Genomic DNA, 21,788 nt, shown 5'->3' on the forward strand with positions numbered 1-21,788 from the left:
CGGATAGCGATCCTGATCTTTTGATAATGAACTTTTATAACAACAATTTTGATGCCTCAAGCACAGAGGTGGTAGAAGGTCTGGAGAAAAACTTTATTCCACATAACTCAAACGATGAAGTTTATACAATTTGGGATACGGATTTTAATGTCATCAATTGTCCTTTCTCGACTAAAAAGGTGTGTGGTCTTACAGACACTCAGGGCGAGGACATTGGTCGCTTTAAATACTGTCCCTATGGTTCTGCTCTAAACAAACTAATGTTTCAATACAATTTGTATGCAACAGACACATGTTGTACTAACTGTGACCCCCAACCTTCTATCTTTATTGGAAGAGGAGGCAGAAGTTATATAGATCATATTCTTGCCTCCGAAAATGATAGGGTTTCTCCTATTATGTCAAAAACAGTAATCACTTCAAAAATATCAAACATTGTTCCATTCGGGAAGATGTATGTATGTATAGGCATTTATATAGCGCACTACATACCCGTAGGGTCCCAAGGCGCTTCGACCGCTGCGAAACCCTTCCTGGCTTCCCTGAGAGAGGGTCCCTTAATGGGTATCTCCAGGGTGAGACCAGGCATCCCCGGCGGTCTGGTGGGGCCGTTAGTGAAGATGAGGCAAGCTAATGCCCAGAGTTGCCGAGTGTGATCGCTGATCAGAGTGGGCACCGAGGCGAGAGAATTATCGAGTCCGCTGACCCTGGTCCAGAAACCTGCCGCGCCGGGAATCGAACCCTGGTCCCGGGCCGTCCTCTGCTCTCGGGTCTGCCGCCTCTAACCGGTGAGCCACACTACTTCACTAATAAATTCACAGAATAAATTAGAATAAAATGGTCAGGAGTTGATCCCTCCAGCTTCACCTCAATTATCATTTTTGGTGCGGACATAAGACCAACGCGTTTCAGCTGTGGCCGGACATAAGAGTTTAAATGTGCAAACAGTGGTTTCACGGGGACACAACCCCTAAAACGCCACCATAAAAACAATGCACAAAGTGCTGTACATTCAAGTCCATGGCACAATTCTACCACCATTTTTTAATGTTATCACATATATAACTTACATACTACCATTGGAATTTTATATAATCACTCAATTAATTCGTATTTAGATAGGACATTAAAATCCATTTACATTCCTACGCACTGTAATTTTTGTATTTCAATCTAAATTGATGTAAGGTTATTATACTCAGTTTTGGTATTGTACCCTTGTTCAGTTCATATCATTACTCAATTTAATATATATCTTTTTTTGATTGTGTTACTCTATAATTCACCACCTAGTTGCATTTCCGATTAGGGGTGCTTAGGCTTCTAATAAGTTGAAATGTCCATGTGAAAACAGCTTTATTCAGTCCACATTGCGCTTTGACACTTTTCTTCAAATTGTATTATGGTTACAGGAAAAAATACTTGAAACCATTATTTTTAAGTTGGTTGGCTCACAGAAGATATTTCAATATTTGATGGATTTGAGAAAAGTCACTGTATGTTATGCTATTGCAAAGTATTTCACTAATGTTCTAAGCTTAAGGAAAACGCTGGCATACCTTGAAGCGGGAGGTGCTCAGCCTCTGAAAAGTTATAATTATATGTGTTGTAGGGCAACTGTACTGTGATTTCGGGTTCAGCACATCTGACATTCTCTCTGGGGTTGTTGAGATTTTATAAATTTCTGAAATCACGCCTGTATTATTCTATACTACATATAGCACTTTACTACTAAACTCTTTTGGCTTTTAGGAAAAGTTTAAAATATCCTATTAGAGAGGTTTTCCCCATTTAATTATCAGAGATATTTTAATAATTGCCATTTTAAAAGCGGTTAAAGGTGCATCATTTATAGATTTGGCTTTTATGATGGAATTAAGGTTTTTAATTACTGTTGATTTATGTTTTTTTATGTTTGCATGCCTATGTGATATTGTGTTTTTATGATCAATTTTTTTCTATAAACCAAATGATTACTTTGATATGAACTTTTATGATGGAATGTAGATTTCAATTGTTTTGTGACCTTGAACTTTCATGGTTTATTTTCTTATAAACCAAATAAAGATTGAATCGATTGAAATAACCTGCATCTAAGAATAATAAAAAAAATAATAAAAAAGCATGCTTTGAACCAGCTTTGCACCTGAAGAGAAAGGAACAATTTTTAGGTGGATGTAAATAATGCGCACACGTTTGTGCATTCACTCAGTTGAAAGATCGAGGAGGTATACAAGACACTTGAAGGCTTTAATGACGGGCAAATTGTCCCCATTCCCGTACTCACGGACCAAGTCACGGTGAACAACTTTTCTTGAACTGTTATATTTCATATCGTTACCCTGATATAGGTCTAGGGAACATCGTACACTTTCCCTACATCATCCCCCCATCATTTCACATGAGCGAGCCTTATAAGGACATAACTACAAATAAGGACAGACTGCCTTGTATGGACATAATGCCTCATAAGGACAGTAGTCTTTTATGGACTAAACCTTTCACCTGGTTCCATGCCGAGGGTGGGTTTTCCCCCAATCGATATTGCTAAGACTTCATCCTTAACACATATGAATAATTTATGAGTACATTCTACAGGAGGTCCACTTCACCTCTCCCATTGACGCACAATATTTAACCCCCAACGTCATCCTCATACTGAACAATGGGGAACATACGCACATAGACTGTATTAATACAGCACCTCTTGCTATCAGTAAGCAGGAGGGAACCGACACTTCAAGGCTGACACACTGACCAGAGACGCTGCGGCTCCGGCATGCCATCGCTTCAGCGGACAGTGGTCTGACGATCCCTTGCAGGGTGTCCCATACTCTTACAATTCAGGTATGGGAGTTCGACTAAATCCTAGCGGGATTCTTGGCTATTAGACTTAGGCTATTTCGCACCTACTCACATGCTAGGTACACTTAGGTACATCTAGACAGGCATCTTAGGAGTACGCACTTTATTTTATTAATGCATTCTATAATCATGTATGTGTTCATGACTATTGCAAAATGGTAGAAAAATACTATTTCTTCTTATTCACTGTACTGTTGGTTCTATATCTCTGCTACTGTATTACAGTTGTAGCAGCGCACTTATTTTACATGAGAAGAACTACGGTACAATAAATTCTTATTGTAAACACGCTCGACTGTTTCTTCAGTGTATCTCTCTGAGAGCAAAACAAGCAAGCACGAGTGTTGGACAGGCCACATGAACGGCTTGCTCCCTCCCCGCACGACCAGGCCCGAACCTGGATCTTCAGGTGTTACACGCAACAACCACCCGTTTCCCGTCTCATATGGGACCCCTGCCCCTGGACATCTCCCCATCATGGGCCCGATTCCCTACCGGCCCTCTCTCGCCCGGCCTGGGCGCCATCTTGGACACAGCACCACGAGGCCGCGTGGCCTCCGATCGACCCTAACCCTGGGCCTGGCCAGGCCCCGACATCCCGGCACCACCATCCACCCAGGAGGTGGGCGGACTACTTGGCAGGTCAATGGGAGAAAGAGGTGTCGATGGCTCTCCCCCGCCAGGTGCCGATCACCCCAGCTTCCCGAGGCGCTGGCTCCACCCCCCTGCTGGGTGTCTGGACTCCCTCATCCTGAACCTCCCGACCTCCAAGTGCGAGGGTCCGGACATCAAAGGGCGCCAGACCTATAACTGGGGCAGCTCCAGAGCAGGAAGGCAGTTGTATCCTGGAGTCGAGAGACGCAGTGAAGAACTCATCCTTGACGGACTACTGGCGCTGCCGTAGCCCTGCCTTGCGAACTATCGACCTGCCTGCTGGTGCTGCCGCAACCTTCTGAAACCTTCATCGTCGTCGGGACCTGCTGGCTCCGCCGCGGACCGTCGCTACCTTCAACCATCCCGGGACCTGCTGGCTCCGCCGCGGCCCGATCATCTAGAACGCCGAGCTCGAGGATTGTGAGCTATTTCATCTACCAGATTGGTAACGAGACTGTCCCGCTACCCTTTTCCCAACCAAGAGACTAGCATAGAGGGGACCCCTGAGTCCAGACCTCCTTGTACCATTTCACCGTACTTGAAGAATTGCTTATAAAGTAACGTTGAACCTTATCCTTGTGTGGTGTACCTCTGTGGGGGGGAAGTTACTTGTCTGTACGATCGCTGGAGACGGCTCTCCCCGGAGACCTCTCCCCTTGTCCTCGGCTGACCCTCCCGGTCCGTCTAACATTGGTGGCCAGCGGCGCGATTCGAATCGACGCGTAATCGTACAGAGAGTAGCTCACCCCACGACAAAACCACAATGCCAACCAAAGAAAGCGGATCCACCGAGAAATTCCAGATGGAGAAATTGGAAGAATACAGCCATCGTGAGTTGAAACAATTCTGCATTGAACTAGGTATCGCTACCACCGGTCTGAGTACTAAAGACGATTTCAAGCACGCCATTGAGTCATGGGCAGAAACCGGGGCCGTCAGACCCCCGGACCAATATGTCGCAGCAGCAGAGAAAAACACCACGGCTCCCGAGGAGCAAAGAACGGGTCTCTCGCAAGATGAGATCCAAGAACGAGAAAGAAACCGACTACACGAGCTAGAAATGGCCCGGCTCAAAATGGATGGCGAACTCAAATTAGCCGAACAAAAACTGAACCTGGAACACCTGCGGCTCCGAGAAGAACAGGAAGAGAAACAGAGACAAAGAGAGCTCGAAGAGAAGAGACTGGCGTATGAACACGAGCGCAAACTAGCTGAGATAGACTTACGCAAGCAGAACAAAGAATTAGGGGTGCCCGAGCAACCGCGCACCCTGGGGCAACAGAAAAGAAGGTACACATCCCCAAGGATGTCGTTCGAGAATATTTCCGAGATGACGACATACAGCAGTGGTTCAAGGCCTATGAGATCGCTATGACCTCCCACCGGATCGATCGCAGCGACTGGGGAGCCGGTCTATGGGGGAGGTTAGTCAATGAGGGCCGCGATGCCCTGCTGCAGCTTCCCGACCATCTGATGACCTCCTATGACCACATGAAAGCTACCCTCCTCACCCGCTATGGGCTCACACCCGAAATGTACCGCCAGAGGTTCCGAGACTGCACCCGGATCCCGGGTACAACTTGGGTGGAATACGTGAACTATTTCAGCCGAGCCTTCGAGGGTTGGATCAAGGGAAGCAACGTAACGACCTACGAGCAACTATTCAATCTCATGGTATGGGAGCATCTATCAAACAACTGCTTCGTCGAGCTCAGGCAGCACCTCCTCGACAGTAAATTGACTGATCCGCGGCAGCTCGCCGCCGAGGCTGACCGGTGGGAAATTACCCGAGTGGGCCGAAATGGGTCACATGAACAGATCCGGAACAACCACGGTCAGCACCGTCCCCGAGGAGGAGGAGGGGGCCAGGGACGAGGAAGAGACAACGCCCCGGCCGCTCCCGCTACCAGCACCCCACCTCCGGCCAACCGGGGCAACACCCCGGCGCGGCCGGGATACAGAGCCAATGTCACATGTCACCGATGCCAGCGAGTCGGCCACTACGCAAACGACCCGAATTGTCCACAGAGCCAGACCCCGAGGCCCCGCCAGATGGCTGCCGCCGCCCTGGGGGAAGAACAAATCTCAGAAGAACACGAGGAATGTGAGCAAGAACACCAAGAATGGGAACCCGCCGCCATGGTTCTAGCGTGCCTAGGGGGAAAAGACATGGTCCCGCGGGTCCCCCTACCCGCCAACACCCGGAAGTACAGTCAGTGGGTGAACATTAATGGACGCCGGGCCGAAGCCCTACGTGACACCGGGGTCAGTGTAACGGCCGTCCGCTGTCATCTGGTGACCCCAGAACAGATCCTGCCGAACGTTCTCTGCCCTGTCCGTTCAGCCGACAATTCGGAGAGTCTATGTCGGATGGCCTGCGTCCCCTTCGAGTGGGGAGGAGTCTCCGGCATGTTGAAAGTGACGGTCCGAGATGATGCCCCCGTAGACTGTCTCCTGGGAAATGATCTGGAGAGCTCCCCGTGGGCCGCCGTAGAGAGGAGAGAGCACCTGGGGATGTTGGGCATCCCGGACTGGGCGTGCGTAACCACCCGGTCCATGGCTGCCCGTGCCACCCCCCGACCCGAAGAACATGAATGGCCGGCACCTCCTCCCCCGGTCGCGCCAGTAGAAGACACCGACCGTGCCGTCCCCCCAGAGCAAACTCCCGAGGGGCTCGTTCAGCCTCAGGACCTTCCCGGCCTGGCTCAGTGGCGTCAGGAGGGGGGGCCCACCCAGGAACAGTTTCGCCACGAGCAGAAGACCTGTCCCTCCCTCGAGGGACTCCGCCAACAAGCCCTCGCCCAAAGTGCAGGGGATACCTCCGGAACCCATTGGGTCTATTGGGACAATGACCTGTTGTACAGCGAACAGAGAATCGCAGAGTTAGGGGCTAGTCGAGTGCTAGTGGTGCCCCTACGCTTTAGAGACTTCTTGCTAAACCTGGCCCACGATGTCCCCCTGGCTGGCCACCTGGGTCAGGACAAAACCTACAGTCGCCTGGTGACCCACTTTTTCTGGCCCAAAATGAGGAACGACGTACTCCAGCACTGCCGGTCCTGCCCCACGTGCCAGGCCAGCGGGAAGAGCGGCCGCAAGCTTAAAGCACCTCGGCAACCTTTCCCGGTGGTCACCACCCCGTTCGGGAGGGTGGGGATAGACATTGTGGGGCCCCTGGACCCCCGTACAGCACAAGGGCATCGGTTCATCCTGGTACTGGTGGACCACGCCACTCGCTACCCCGAGGCTGTTCCCCTACGAACTGTGACAGCCCCGGTAGTCGGCCGGGCCTTGATGGGGATCTTCTCCCGGGTGGGCTTCCCCCGAGAAGTCGTCAGCGACCGGGGCACAAACTTTATTTCAAAATACATGAAGTCCCTCTGGCAACAGTGTGGGGTCACCTACAGATTCACGACCCCCTATCACCCTCAAGGGAACGGACTGGTTGAGCGGTTCAACCGCACGCTCAAAGGGATGATTGGGGGGTTGGAAGAGCCCCTCAGTCGCCAGTGGGATGTGCTACTGCCGTGCCTCCTCTTTGCCTACCGAGAAGTCCCCCAGAAGTCCCTCGGCTTCAGCCCGTTCGAACTCTTGTATGGACACCCTGTGCGCGGGCCGCTCAGCCTAGTCAAAGAAGGCTGGGAAATGCCCCCTCTAAAGAACCCTCCAGATGTTTTCAAGTACCTCCTAACCCTCCGCAACCAGACCAGACGGTTCCGAGAGATGGCAAAAGCAAACTTAGAGGCCAGTCAGGAAGACATGAAACGGTGGTACGATCAAAATGCCTCCTCCATCGAATTTGAACCCGGCCAACAAGTGTGGGTAATGTCTCCCACCGAACCATGCGCCCTGCAAGACAAATGGACGGGGCCCTTCAAAGTGGTCGAGCGCAAGAGCCCTGTCACCTATCTCATCGATATGGAATCTTCACGGAACCCTCTCCGGGTCCTCCACGCCAATAGACTGAAACCCCACTTTGTGCGCTCAGAGCTCAGCCTCCTGATGGCAACAGACAGCGGAGCCGAGGAGGACTCCGAACCACTTCCTGACATCCTACGGACTCGGGAGAAAGACGGCTCCGTGGACGGGGTCCGACTCTCGGAGGCCCTCACCCCGGAACAGCGCCAAGGCTGCCGAGACCTCCTGCTGCAGTTCGCCACCCTGTTCTCCCTCACCCCAGGGGTCACCCCCTGGTGCTTACACGACGTGGACACTGGAGAGTGTCCGCCATCGGGCCTACCGCGTACCAGATCGGGTACGGGCCTGCATCCAAGAGGAGGTGGCCAAGATGCTCACGCTCGGGGTCATCGAGCCCTCAGACAGCCCCTGGGCCAGCCCAGTGGTACTGGTCCCCAAAGCAGCCGCCCCCGGCACCACGCCTGAGCTCCGGTTCTGCGTCGACTACCGGGGCCTGAATGCGGTCACCAGAACAGACGCACACCCCATTCCCCGAGCAGATGAACTAATCGACCGCATGGGAGCTGCCCGCTACCTCAGCATCTTCGACCTGACAGCGGGCTACTGGCAGATCGGTCTCACACCCCGGGCCCAAGAACGATCTGCCTTCTCCACCCCTGATGGCCACTACCACTTCAAGGTCATGCCATTCGGCATGAAGAATGCCCCAGCAACATTTCAGCGGCTAGTAAAACAGGTCCTGGCGGGACTCGAAGAATTCAGCGCCGCCTACCTGGACGATATCGCTGTGTACAGCCGCCACTGGTCCGACCACCTCCGAGAGGTGCTACAGGCCCTCCAACGAGCTGGCCTCACGATCAAGGCCAGCAAATGCCAAATTGGCCAGGGGTCCGTGACCTATCTCGGGCACCAGGTGGGAAGCGGTCTGGTGGCCCCTCTGCAACTCAAGATCGCTGCCATCCAGGCTTGGCAGCCCCCCATCACCCAGACCGAGGTCTGCGCCTTCTTGGGACTCACAGGCTACTACCGGCGGTTCGTGAGGGACTATGGCAGCATTGTGGGGCCCCTCACGGAACTCACATCCAAAAACCAACCAAAGGAGGTCAACTGGACCCCCGACTGTCAAGCGGCCTTCGAGAAGCTGAAGGCCGCCATGTGCTCCGCCCCTGTGCTCCAGGCCCCCGACTACAGTCAAGAATGTATCGTCCAAACGGACGCCTCCGACCATGGCATTGGGGCAGTCCTTTCCCAGCTGAACCCCGAAGGACTTGACCAGCCGGTGGCTTTCATCAGCAGACGGCTCCTGGCCCGAGAACACCGCTGGAGCACCATCGAAAGGGAGGCCTTCGCCGTGGTGTGGGCCCTCAAAAAGCTCCGGCCTTATCTCTTCGGCACCCACTTCCGGGTACAGACCGATCATCGGCCCCTGCAGTGGCTAATGCAGATGCGGGGGGAAAACCCGAAACTCTTGCGTTGGTCCATCTCCCTGCAGGGGATGGACTTCACTGTGGAACATCGACCCGGGCAAGACCACGCCAACGCAGATGGCCTGTCCCGCTTTTTCCGCCTCGACGAAGAGAGTCCCCAAGAGGATGGGTGACTCTCCCCGCCTTCAGCTGGGGGGGACGCATGTTGGACAGGCCACATGAACGGCTTGCTCCCTCCCCGCACGACCAGGCCCGAACCTGGCTCTTCAGGTGTTACACGCAACAACCATCCGTTTCCCCTCTCATATGGGACCCCTGCCCCTGGACATCTCCCCATCATGGGCCCGATTCCCTACCGGCCCTCTCTCGCCCGGCCTGGGCGCCATCTTGGACACAGCACCACGAGGCCGCGTGGCCTCCGATCGACCCTAACCCTGGGCCTGGCCAGGCCCCGACATCCCGGCACCACCATCCACCCAGGAGGTGGGCGGACTACTTGGCAGGTCAATGGGAGAAAGAGGTGTCGATGGCTCTCCCCCGCCAGGTGCCGATCACCCCAGCTTCCCGAGGCGCTGGCTCCACCCCCCTGCTGGGTGTCTGGACTCCCTCATCCTGAACCTCCCGACCTCCAAGTGCGAGGGTCCGGACATCAAAGGGCGCCAGACCTATAACTGGGGCAGCTCCAGAGCAGGAAGGCAGTTGTATCCTGGAGTCGAGAGACGCAGTGAAGAACTCATCCTTGACGGACTACTGGCGCTGCCGTAGCCCTGCCTTGCGAACTATCGACCTGCCTGCTGGCGCTGCCGCAACCTTCTGAAACCTTCATCGTCGTCGGGACCTGCTGGCGTGGCCGCGGACCGTTTGTAACCACCACCTTCATCGGGACCTGCTGGCTCCGCCGCGGACCGTCGCTACCTTCAACCATCCCGGGACCTGCTGGCTCCGCCGCGGCCCGATCATCTAGAACGCCGAGCTCGAGGATTGTGAGCTATTTCATCTACCAGATTGGTAACGAGACTGTCCCGCTACCCTTTTCCCAACCAAGAGACTAGCATAGAGGGGACCCCTGAGTCCAGACCTCCTTGTACCATTTCACCGTACTTGAAGAATTGCTTATAAAGTAACGTTGAACCTTATCCTTGTGTGGTGTACCTCTGTGGGGGGGAAGTTACTTGTCTGTACGATCGCTGGAGACGGCTCTCCCCGGAGACCTCTCCCCTTGTCCTCGGCCGACCCTCCCGGTCCGTCTAACAACGAGTGACTGGGTGAAAAGTAGTATATTCTTTCCATGAGTCTAAGGTTATTATTTTCTGAAGTTGCACAAACTAATCTCTCTGATAACAGGAGATTCTAGTAGCACTGCTGGCTGGCTAGACTGATGTACACTTATGAATTTCTTGTGAAGTATACAAAAAACGAAAATTAAGAAATAAAAATGAAGATTTATAAATACTGCCTGAAAAATTATTTAGAGTAGAACATCTCTCTCAGTAAACCTTTCCACTCTTTGATATTATTAATCTGCAGTTGGATAGTGATACCAAACAATGGCAGGTACAGGAATTGCAGTGCACGGGACCTTGATGTGCTGAGACAAGGAGTGAGGTGGAGTACTAACAGTCCGCAGTTGTGGTTTTGAAGTTTTTGAACACTCAAGAGTGATGGCCGCCAATAGTAATGTGACATTTTAAGAGACCAATCGACAAAGACCACTGACCAAAACTACCACCATGAATGCATATTATATCTGATTTTTACGTTAAGAACAATAGTCTGGCAAGACAGCTAAAGCTGTCTCAAAGTTCAGACATAAAAAGAGATATAATGCTTATTCATAGCCAATGAGTTGTTACAACAGTCAGGTAATCAATGCCTGAATACCTCTGTCCTGCTCTTTAGGAAGACTAATAAACAGCAAAGACCTAACCTTGAGTTATGGTAGGTAAGGAGCCCTTGGCAAGACAAGCCCCTGTCCTAAGTTCAAGCGGAAGCAAAGTCCCATTTTCAAGCTGTGGATGGAGAGGGGGTTGAAACGATACCCAATGATAAAAGAAGGTGGGGGTACAGCCAAGTCTCATCTTCAGTTGTGCTGGGGACGAGCACTTGAGCTACTAAGGCTGATCCAAAAACTGTGCTAACTGTGGAGACTAGGCATGGAAGAGGGTGAATAAGACTGGCCTCCCCCCTGCGGAGCAAGGTGCAGCGCCGAGCTTAGAGCGATGAGAAACCTAGTAGAAGTATATTCATAGCCGAACGATAGCTCAGGCATTAGCTGCTAAGTCCAAGCATAACCCAACCCCCACAGACCAGACATGTAGACCAATTGGAGAGGACCCCTGAACCCTAAATAGAGAGGTGGAACTATGCTGCAAACAATCAAATGTAACAATGCTACTTAAATCAGACTTCTCTGTTCTGACCAGTTGCGCCGTGCCGTGCCTAACCACGCCCTGCCAGACTAAGCGCAGAGAGCACAGAGGTAACGGATCGCCGACCGCCGAATCGCCGGAGCACTGTGTGGTGGTGCGGAGCAAGGAGCGCGAGGAATCGGCGCTGGAGAAACAGTTTAGCCCGTGGGCAACGGACCCTTGCCACAGGCGGACCATCGGGATAGCCGGCAACAGACCGGCAACAGACATCCTCCCCAGCCGAGGATTGCTGCGAGGCCGGCGGGGAGGAGCTGAGTGTGACGTGGGGAGCGGGTGCAGGAGCCGTGTGGGAGCCGCTGCGAGCAGGGAGACTCGCCGAGTGCCTGGCGCCACTAAGAAGGCAATCTCTGTAAGAGACCTCTGCGGACCGAGCGCACCCAAGCAGCCCCTCCCTGGTAAAACGCGGAAAACGCGGAAAACAAGCTGAACCAGCTGTGCCCAAAAGGCAGCCCTTTGCGAAGCCTAGGAGCCGGAAGCAGGCAATAAAGGGAGTGGAATCTATGCTCCAGCCATCAAAAGGAAGGATAAACAACATCTGAAATTACCCTTAGAGGAGTATTCTCGGCAGAAATATAAGTGGGGCAAGGCAACAAGGCAGCAGGCGGAAGGCAACTGAGGCAGAACAGAGGTAAGTGAATAACTTTTATTTTTTTAAAAAGTAAAAATAATATTAAAGTGTACCACCTAAGTATATCAGTTACTGCTTAGAAATGGCACCCAAAAGAGGCCAAAAATTACCGGAGGAACATGGAAGGAGTAAATCTTTGGAAGGCTCAAAATCCCTCAATGAAAGCCAGGAAAGTCTTGCGTCTTCTATGGAAAATAACAAAGGGGCACGAAAGAAAAAGAAAGTCAAAAGAGCGACGAAGACTGCCCAGAAGGGAAAAAAAGGTGGTAATCAAACAACCATCAAACAGAAAGAGAACACAGCAGCGCTAAAATCTATAAAGGAATTCGTAGGTAAACACTATAGAACTTTAAATCCAGCAATAGCGTCTGTCTTAGATGAAGAAATAGCGGTAATTGGCGGAGAAATCGGGGAAAAAGGCTTGCCAGATGAAAACCAGAGTCGGTCAAACCAAGGAGTTTCCCAGGAAGAAGCCAACCCTGATAACGAGGAAGGCGGTGTGATCCATAGTCCCTTAAATCTGACACTACAGAGTCAAAATCAACAAATCTCGGCCCCTCGCCTATCATCTTCACCAAAAATGTTCTCTTTGATGTCAGTAGGGACGGAAGGTCAGAGGGGAAACGATGACCAGAACCAGAGTATCATCTGGGGAGGAGCCCCGGACCAACTTCTACAACAGCAACTACGACAAAAGTCCCCAACACGGCAAGAGTGCCTAAGGACAAGCTATCCAGCAAACCAAAGCAGAAATATCACACAGGACTCGGTGCTCTCGGATACCCCATCATCCTCCCTGATGGAGTTAATCTTGTTAATGCAGAGAGCGCTCCAAGGAATCCTGGAAGTAACCCTATCAAACAACGGAGTAATGAAGGCACAGAAACAACACTTAAAGAAAATAGAAGAAGAACTTGGAGAAATAAAGTGCCAATTGCCAAGTAGGGTAATGCCAACAGACACAGTCCTACCAAACAAGGAAAGTGACAGGACAGTAACGGAAGAAGAAAGCTTGGTTTTTCTCGAAAGGATGCCCAAATCTGCAGAACAAGCAGCAAAGGAGGTAGTAGAACCCGTGAACAACGTGTACATATCAAGAAGACCCATGCTGATAAAAAGGCGTGGAGGGTATGTTACACTCGGAACTAGGAACAGGAAGGAAAAAACCAGGAAAACAAACCATGCCGGAACAAGAAAAGAGAAGGAATCAAGGAAAGGGAGGGTGGCCCCAGGATTAAATGCCTTAGCCCCAATATTTATAACACAAAGACCTGTACAGGTGGCGGCAAAAACTCCTATGCCCCCTAAATTGGTGAGAGTACCAAAGAAAAAACAATCACATAGGGAGGCAACAGAGATTCCCCCCTCCACCCGTATGACGAGACAAAGCGTAAGGCTATTGGATGATCCGGCCACAGAACAAAGGTGTATAAGACCACAGACACATGAAGAACCCATTATAAGAACCAAAAGCCGGAGAGAAGGAAGAACACGCACCAGCCATCAGCAGAACGAATTAAACATGAACTCATACGAGAGAGATGACAACAAATGGGTATTCCTGGACCTGTTACCAGCAGGGAGGAAAGGAAAGTCTGGAAGAAACATTAACCCCCCGAATAGGGCACATGTCCTGTCGGCATTCGCAAAATGTGCTAGTCTGAGGGGGATCGGCACTAAAGACCTGCAGCACGTTGGATTTGTAGAAAACAAGCAAGGAAAGGAAATAACAAAAATCACATTATACTCAGACCTGGTAAAAAGAGCAATCCTGAATGCCACAAAAGAGATAACGCATCAAGGATTAAAGATTATCCCAGAGAGAGATATAAAAACTGTGAAAGATAATAATTTCCTAAAACAACATGCCGGGCTGCAGAAGAGACAAGTAATCCTATATAAAGAAACAAAAAGTGATTGAAACTCTCTGAACATTATAATTGAAAACACAGGTAATGATTCCTCATGGGGGAACTGGTCGTTTAACAGCACCCACGCGGAGGAAAGCATCGAAAGGAATACAGTGGCTACAGATGAGGAAGGAGAGCTGAGTGACGTCGAATAGGATAAAGGGGGTCCGCAAGACCTAGGTCTCTTGTCTTGGAACGTAAATGGGCTAGGCAATGAACAAAAATGGGAACACATAAAGGAATCCATAAACAAAGTAGACATTGCCTGCTTGCAAGAGACCTGGTTATGCGACGATACCCCAACCTTTGATGGTTATGCCCAGTTACATCAGCCGGCCATAAAGAAAAATCGTGGGAGGCCCTCTGGGGGCCTCATGACCTTGGTATCAACAAGAGTAATGAGGGAAATAAAACTGTTGAACACAAAATGTAAATGGGTACAATCAAGCAGAATTGAACTCTTGACGGTGGAGCTAAAAAACAAAATGATGATTTTATTAAATGTATACATGCAGTGGGAAAATGGGGAGGAGTATGAAAGGGAAAGGAGGTTTTTTAAGGAGGATGTAGACAGTATTTTAGAAAAATACTCCGCAGACACAATAGTGATATTGGGGGACTTCAATCATAAACTAAATCCAAGAAAAGCAGACCTTTATAATATGGAACAGCTAGAGGCATACGGTATAAACCCGGCAAGGTTCCCAGTAGGGGAAACCTCGAAACAAGACCAGGAATTAATACATATCTTAGGAGGCAGGGGTTTTCACTGTGTTAACGGAAGAATAGAATCAGATACACCAGCAGGAAAAACGTTTATTCAAGGGCAGCAGAAATGCCCAATTGACTATATATTCCTGCAGGCCTGGAATTTTCACCAGATAAGATCCTTCAAGTTAATTCAAAATGTGATGAGCGATCACAAACTCCTCCATATAGTAATAATGGGGGGTAGGAAACAACAGAGAGAAACAGTGATAAACCAGGCGGTTGAGTACCCCAAACGAGTGACGACACGTCTAACTGAGGAATATCTGGAAAAAGTGAAGGCCACGCAAATAAAAATGGCACCTGCCAATTTTTAAAATAAAAAACTGGAATGGTTCATCTTAAAATTAGAAGAACTGGTTCAATGCCTCAAGATAAAACTAAAAAGAGAAGATCCCAATAGGGTAAAACAAAGAAATTATGGTAAAGGCTTCTCAGTAGTATGTCAAAACAAGAAAAGGGAGATAAGAGCAACACAGAGGAAACAAAAAAAGACCTTTTCACAAGAGAGACATGATCACCTGGTAAAACTGAAAAAAGAATTCAAGCAAATGGTACTCTCTACTAAAAGGTTACATAAAGAAAAATGCTGGTTAGAACTTTTGGAAGCCATAGAGAATAAAAATCTAAGGAAATTCTGGCAACTAGTAAAGACAGCATCTGGCACTTCAGAGGGCGAATTAAACTGTGTGGTGAGTGAGGCAGCATGGAATACATACATAAGGGAATTGTACGGGGCAAGGACTCCTAGTCAGGAGATGGAGACTAAACCATGGCAAGATATTTCTGAAGATCGCCTTGCCAAATTCAACGTAGAACAAGTAGAGCTCACAATAAAAGAACTCAAGCTAACCCGGGCAGCAGGCCCAGACAATCTGCCTGCAATAATTCTGAAGACCGAGGTTACATGGTGGGCAAGTTTCCTGGCCAATATGTTTCAGGTAGTGTTAAAAGATGGCGCAATGCCTCCAACCTGGAAGGGGGCCATAATCAGGCCGATACATAAGAAAGGGAGTAAAGAGGAGCCAAGAAACTATCGGCTGATTAACCTCCTAGATATTGGAGAAAAAGTGTTCTCTAAAATCGTTTTAAAACAACTGAATACATGGGTAGAAGAGTGCCAAATAATCCCCACAGAACAGGGTGGATTCAGAGCAGGCCACTCGACAATAGATCACGGGTTTGCTCTATGGGCGTTGGCGAGGAAGTCGACGGAACAGAACGGCAAACTATGCTGCTGTTTCGTCGACTTCAAAGCAGCCTTTGATTCTGTAGATCGGGCCTGCCTATGGGAGACACTAAAGAGACTAAATATCCCGACAGATCTCTTGACCATAATAAAAGAACTACACAGGGAAAATTGGGGGCAAGTAATTAAAGATACGAGGGGCTCCCTAACTCCCAAAATACCCATAGCTAATGGGTTAAGACAGGGCTGCGTGCTGGCCCCTCAGCTTTTTTCAATCTACTTGTCAGATCTCCCGGCCTATTTAGAGGTGGAGGGCAGTGCCAGTCCAAAAATGGATGGAAACAAAATCCCATGCCTATTATATGCGGATGATCTGGTGATAGTAGATCAGACTGAGAGAGGCCTCCAAAGGAAGCTCAATGCTTTTAATACCTACTGTGCTGAAAAATTCCTGACTATCAACTTGGATAAAACAAAAACCCTATGTTTCGGGAAAAAGCAAAGTAGATTTAGCTGGTACATAGGTGACCTTAAATTAGAGACAGTAAATGAATACCGTTGCTTGGGTATTTGGTTTGATAGGACACTAAATTGGAACACCCATTTAGAAACGCAAAAAGCAAAGGCTCTCTCCTCCATTTGCGGACTTAAAAGGTTCAATAGGGAATATGGCGAGATGTCACACCGGCCAATGCTCAGAGCTTTTGAGGCAATGATCCCCCCCCAAGTTCTTTATGGCGCAGAGATCCTTTATTTGAGCGGTAAGGGATCCTGGGACGTCATAGAGGGAAATTGCATAAAAAGGCTCCTATCACTTCCTAAATCTGCCATGATTCAAGCCATCAGAACGGAAATAGGCACAAAGTCCTGGGCGATATTAACCCAGATGGCAGTGATCAGATTCTGGAAGAGATTAGAAGACCCTGAAACAAAAAAAGTGGCATACTGGTGTCGCAAAGAAATCCAGAAAAGCGAGCTAAAATGGGCGAAGTCCAGTAGGGATAAAGTGAAGGGAATCTGTAACACTCTGGAGCTCGACTGGGACCTGAGCTCATTGCAAATCACTAGTACCAAAGGTGAATTGAAGCAAAGAGGAAAAGAAGTCTCGAAAATGCGTGATAGAGGCTATTTAAGAAAGAAAAAATCAGTGGTACACATGCTAAATGCGTGGTCACTTGATAATTGGTTCCCCTACCTCGACAGGTTACCCAATCGAGGATACAGGCAAGAAATCCTCAGAATTAGAATTGGGATCAACCCATGGTTAATAAGCAGAGACCTGAATGCAAAAATGTTAGATAAGGAAGGTCACTGCAAGTGTTACTTGGGGACAAAGGGAGACCCGCTGCATATCTTGTTAGACTGCTTTACACTCCTAGACCTTAGGAAACTTTTGTTGCGTCCTGTCTTCATAAAATACGATGTAAAAACAAGATCACAGGCAGCCAGTCTCTTAACAGAAATCCCCTTCATTGATATCGCAATTGCCCTCGGGAAATTTTTAAAGGTGTCTCTGACTGCACTGAGAGATACAGAATAACATGTAGTACTGTATGAGTTTTTAGCAGATTGTAATTGTACGGAGTAAGAAGAATAGGAATAGGTTTTATTAGACAAATTAAGTTTTAAGATAACTGTAAATTTTACTGTCTTTTTGTATTTTTGATAATGGTGTGTTCGAACCTCGTATATGGATAAAGTTTTAAAAATAATAAGTCATACTCCATTCTGTGATATTCTAATTGCATTGTTTAAAGACCACGGTCATAATAAACATATATTTTGACTTGACTTGACTTAAATCTATTAGAATGTATAAAATTGCAATAATACCTCAAATGTAACACAATAAACAACAACAAAATTCTCCTAGCTGCCACAGTGCAAACTTTAATTATAGTTAGCATTGTGTAGAGACCTCACTGAAATCAAAAGCTATATGTATCAATATTTCATTTAGTTATCTCACACATATATAAATAAACCAAAAAAGTAGGCAATAGTGAATATGTTCTATAACGAGTGGAAGGGTAGCCCAGGCACATACAACTATCTGGTAGAACCAGAGACCAGTGAAGGGGACGGAGGCCACCCATTTATAACAGGGTGGACAGTACAGGAGTTGAGTCTGGACAGGTAACACCTACCCCTGCAGAGATGTAGGGTCAGAGCCAGGGGCCACTCAACCTTGAGGCACAGGGACAAGGTTGATTTGCATATGGCCATGTCTGAACTGGGGTGGTGTGGAGTGCAAAAAAACGATGGATTTAGGCCCAGATCTCTGTACTGGGGTGAATGTATGACATTGTTCTGCATTCTGTACATCAACTGTTGTTTTTGCATTTGTCACCCCGAGTGGGATGGGTATGCTCAGACGTGAGTCCCATGCTCTCCACACCACTGGAGTCAAGCTATCCTGGCTGAAGACGGCTGATAGCCAGAAACCGATCCTAGGATGCTTGATTCCGGTCAAGGAAAGACATGGCGTGGCAGTTCGGGCTGGACTGTTCCCATGAGGCACAGGGTTAAGGCTGATTTGCATATGGCCATGTCTGAACTGGGGTGGTGTGGAGTGCAAAAAAACGACGGATTTAGTCCCAGATCTCGGACATTGTTCTGCATTCTGCCCATCAACTGTTGTTTTTGCATTTGTCACCCCGAGTGGGATGGGTATGCTCAGACGTGAGTCCCATGCTCTCCACACCACTGGAGTCAAGCTATCCTGGCTGAAGACGGCTGATAGCCAAAAACCGGGCCAGCCGAACTGCCAAGCCAGGTTCTCCTTGGACTGGAAACAAGCATCCAAGGACCGGTTTCGGGCTTTCACCCCTCTTCAGACAGGATAGCTTGTTTCCAGTGGCATGGTGATCACGGGACCCACGTCTGGGCATACCCGTCTAACTCTGGGTGACAAATGCAAAAACAGTTGATGGACAGAATGCAGAACAATGCCATACATTCACCCCAGTACAGAGATCTGAGCCTAAATACATTGCTTTTTTGCTCACCATGCCATTCCAGTTTGAACCCAGACATATGCAAATGGTTTTGCTATGATTTCTGGGGACACAGCAGAAGGAGCTACTTTCACACAGTGGGAGGAGACTGGACAGCCAAGCCCCGCCCTCACAGAGCAGTGCAGAGCAGAACCAAGGAGCCAGTCCCATTTAACAGCAGAGTGGGTGGAACACAGACAAATAAGCCCCACCCCCACAGATTTGTAGACCGCATTTCATCACACAGTGGGAGGTGCCAAAATAGTAGGAGGAACCTGGATAGACAAGCCTCGCCCACACGGATCTGTAGAGACAGCTAAGGAAACAACCTTTCACAGCAGATTGGGGGGAGGCAGCAGAGTGGAAGGAGGCCAGATAGACCAGACTCGCCCCCACTGACCTATGGTGACAGAGAAAAAAAAGCCATTCACATCAGAGAAGAAGGAGCCTGAACAGACAAGACCCGCCACAGCGGATTTATAAAGACAGCAAACATATTAGCTTTTCACAGCAGAGTGGGAGGAGCTTGGACAGACAATACCCGCCCCACTGATCTACGGGGACAGAGAAAAAAAAAAGCATTCCCCGCAGAGTGGGAGGAGCCTGAACAGACAAGACCCGCCCCTGTGGATTTATAAAGACAGCAAACATTAGCTTTCCAGAGCAGAGTGGGAGGAGCCTGAAGAGACAAGACCCGCCCCTGCAAATTTATAAAGACAGTAAACATATTAGCATTTCACAGCAGAGTGGGAGGAGCCTGAACAGACAAGACCCGCCCCAACGGATTTATAAAGACAGCAAACATATTAGCTTTTCAAAGCAGAGTGGGAGGAGCCTGAACAGACAAGACCCGCCCCTGCGTATTTATAAAGACAGCAAACATTAGCTTTTCACAGCAGAGTGGGAGGAGCCTGAACAGACAAGACCCGCCCCAGCGGATTTATAAAGACAGCAAAGATAACCGCTTTTCACAGCAGAGTGGGAGGAGCCTGGACAGACAAGACCCACCCCACTGATCTATGGTGACAGAGAAAAAAAAAACCTTTCACAGCAGAGTGGGAGGAGCCTAAAGAGACAAGACCCGACCCTGAAAATTTATAAAGACAGTAAAGATATTAGTATTTCACAGCAGAGTAGGAGGAGCCTGAACAGACAAGACCCGCCCCAGCGGATTTATAAAGACAGCAAAGATAACCGCTTTTCACAGCAGAGTGGGAGGAGCCTGGACAGACAAGACCCACCCCACTGATCTATGGTGACAGAGAAAAAAAAAACCTTTCACAGCAGAGTGGGAGGAGCCTAAAGAGACAAGACCCGCCCCAGCGGATTTATAAAGACAGCAAACATATTAGGTTTTCACAGCAGAGTGGGAGGAGCCTGAACAGACAAGACCCGCCCCAACGGATTTATAAAGACAGCAAACATATTAGCTTTTCAAAGCAGAGTGGAGGAGCCTGAACAGACAAGACCCGCCCCTGCGTATTTATAAAGACAGCAAACATTAGCTTTTCACAGCAGAGTGGGAGGAGCCTGAAGAGACAAGACCCGACCCTGAAAATTTATAAAGACAGTAAACATATTAGCATTTCACAGCAGAGTGGGAGGAGCCTGAACAGACAAGACCCGCCCCAGCGGATTTATAAAGACAGCAAAGATAACCGCTTTTCACAGCAGAGTGGGAGGAGCCTGGACAGACAAGACCCACCCCACTGATCTATGGTGACAGAGAAAAAAAAAACCTTTCACAGCAGAGTGGGAGGAGCCTAAAGAGACAAGACCCGCCCCAGCGGATTTATAAAGACAGCAAACATATTAGGTTTTCACAGCAGAGTGGGAGGAGCCTGAACTGACAAGACCCGCCCCATTGATCTATGGTGACAGAGAAAAAAAGCCTTTCACAGCAGAGTGGGAGGAGCCTGAAGAGACCAGACCCGCCCCTGCGGATTTATAAAGACAGCAAAGATAACTGCTTTTCACAGCAGAGTGGGAGGAGCCTGGACAGACAAGACCCGCCCCCACGAATCTGTAGAAAAACTAAACACTCTTTGGCAGAAAGTAGGAGGAGCCAAAAGAGTGGGAGGAGCCTGGACAGACAAGACCCGCCCCGTGAATCTGTAGAGAAAGTAAACAACCTTTTGGCAGACAAGTAGGAGGACCCAAAAGAGTGGGAGGAGCCTTGACTGACAAGACCCGCCCCCGCGAGTCTGTAGATCAAGTACACCTTTGGCAGCAGAGTGGGAGGAGTCTTGACAGACAAGACCCGCCCCCGCGAATCTATGGGGGGCGTGGCCACGTGCGAGTCCACACGCCCAACTGCCGTTTGGCCCCGCCCCCTTTGCCCACCTTCCTGCCAGGTGAGTCCCCCGCGCCCTGGAGCCCCCGGAGGGAGCGGCCTGTACCCACAAGGGGCCACGGAGCGGAGCTTCAGCGCTGGGAGGAGCAGGCGCGGGTTGTGGGGGGCACGGGGCGGAGCCTAATCACGGGGGGGCCCTATGAACTGTGGTACCGGCCCCTGGGGGGTGAAGCGCCTTTGGCCTCGGGGCCGAGTCCCGGAAGCGCCTCCACTCACCAGCTCCGCTCCCGTGCGCGCGGGTGTCCGGGGTCTTCCGGCTCCTCAGGCCCGGGCGCCGGCGCACTCACACCGACGGGCAGGCCCCCTCCCGGACACGGCGGCTGCTACCAGCGATGACGTCAGCGAAGCCCGCCCACCGCGGGGCGGGGCGTGCAGCAGCTACACGCCGTGCCAAGCGGGGCGCAACTCAACAAGTCTCTGTAGCCAATCCACCTCTGGCAGGGCTCCTCCGCCAATCAGCGGGGAAAGTCAAGGCGAAGAAATACCAAAGCCAATGGCCAGCCGTGAGGAGCTCTCCATCCAATACCGTAAAGCAGAGACCAGCCAACCAATCTTAGGTGTGGTATTTTGACACCATTTATTTTATTACCTCTCTGATTGGCCGGGATCACCTGGCTGCCTCCAAGCTCTGCCTTCCTTGACGCCGTAGTTTGC

The 21,788-nt window shown here is 49.7% G+C and overlaps 1 protein-coding gene across 3 annotated transcripts in view; it reads right to left on the reverse strand.

Moving 5' to 3' along the window:
• ARHGAP5 (Rho GTPase activating protein 5) overlaps nucleotides 1–21,629 on the reverse strand; it is a 568,297-nt gene extending 546,668 nt beyond the window's left edge. For 2 of the 3 annotated variants that reach the window (XM_086936953.1, XM_086936955.1), the window contains exon 1: nucleotides 21,351–21,629. The gene's annotated coding sequence lies outside the window, so the exon portion shown is untranslated. The remainder of the gene's footprint in view (nucleotides 1–21,350) is intronic. The other variant, XM_086936954.1, reaches the window with a different exon arrangement.
• Between the last annotated feature and the right edge of the window lie 159 nt (nucleotides 21,630–21,788).

Source organism: Lissotriton vulgaris, chromosome 9 (assembly GCF_964263255.1).
Source record: "Lissotriton vulgaris chromosome 9, aLisVul1.2, whole genome shotgun sequence".
Taxonomy (NCBI): domain Eukaryota; kingdom Metazoa; phylum Chordata; class Amphibia; order Caudata; family Salamandridae; genus Lissotriton; species Lissotriton vulgaris.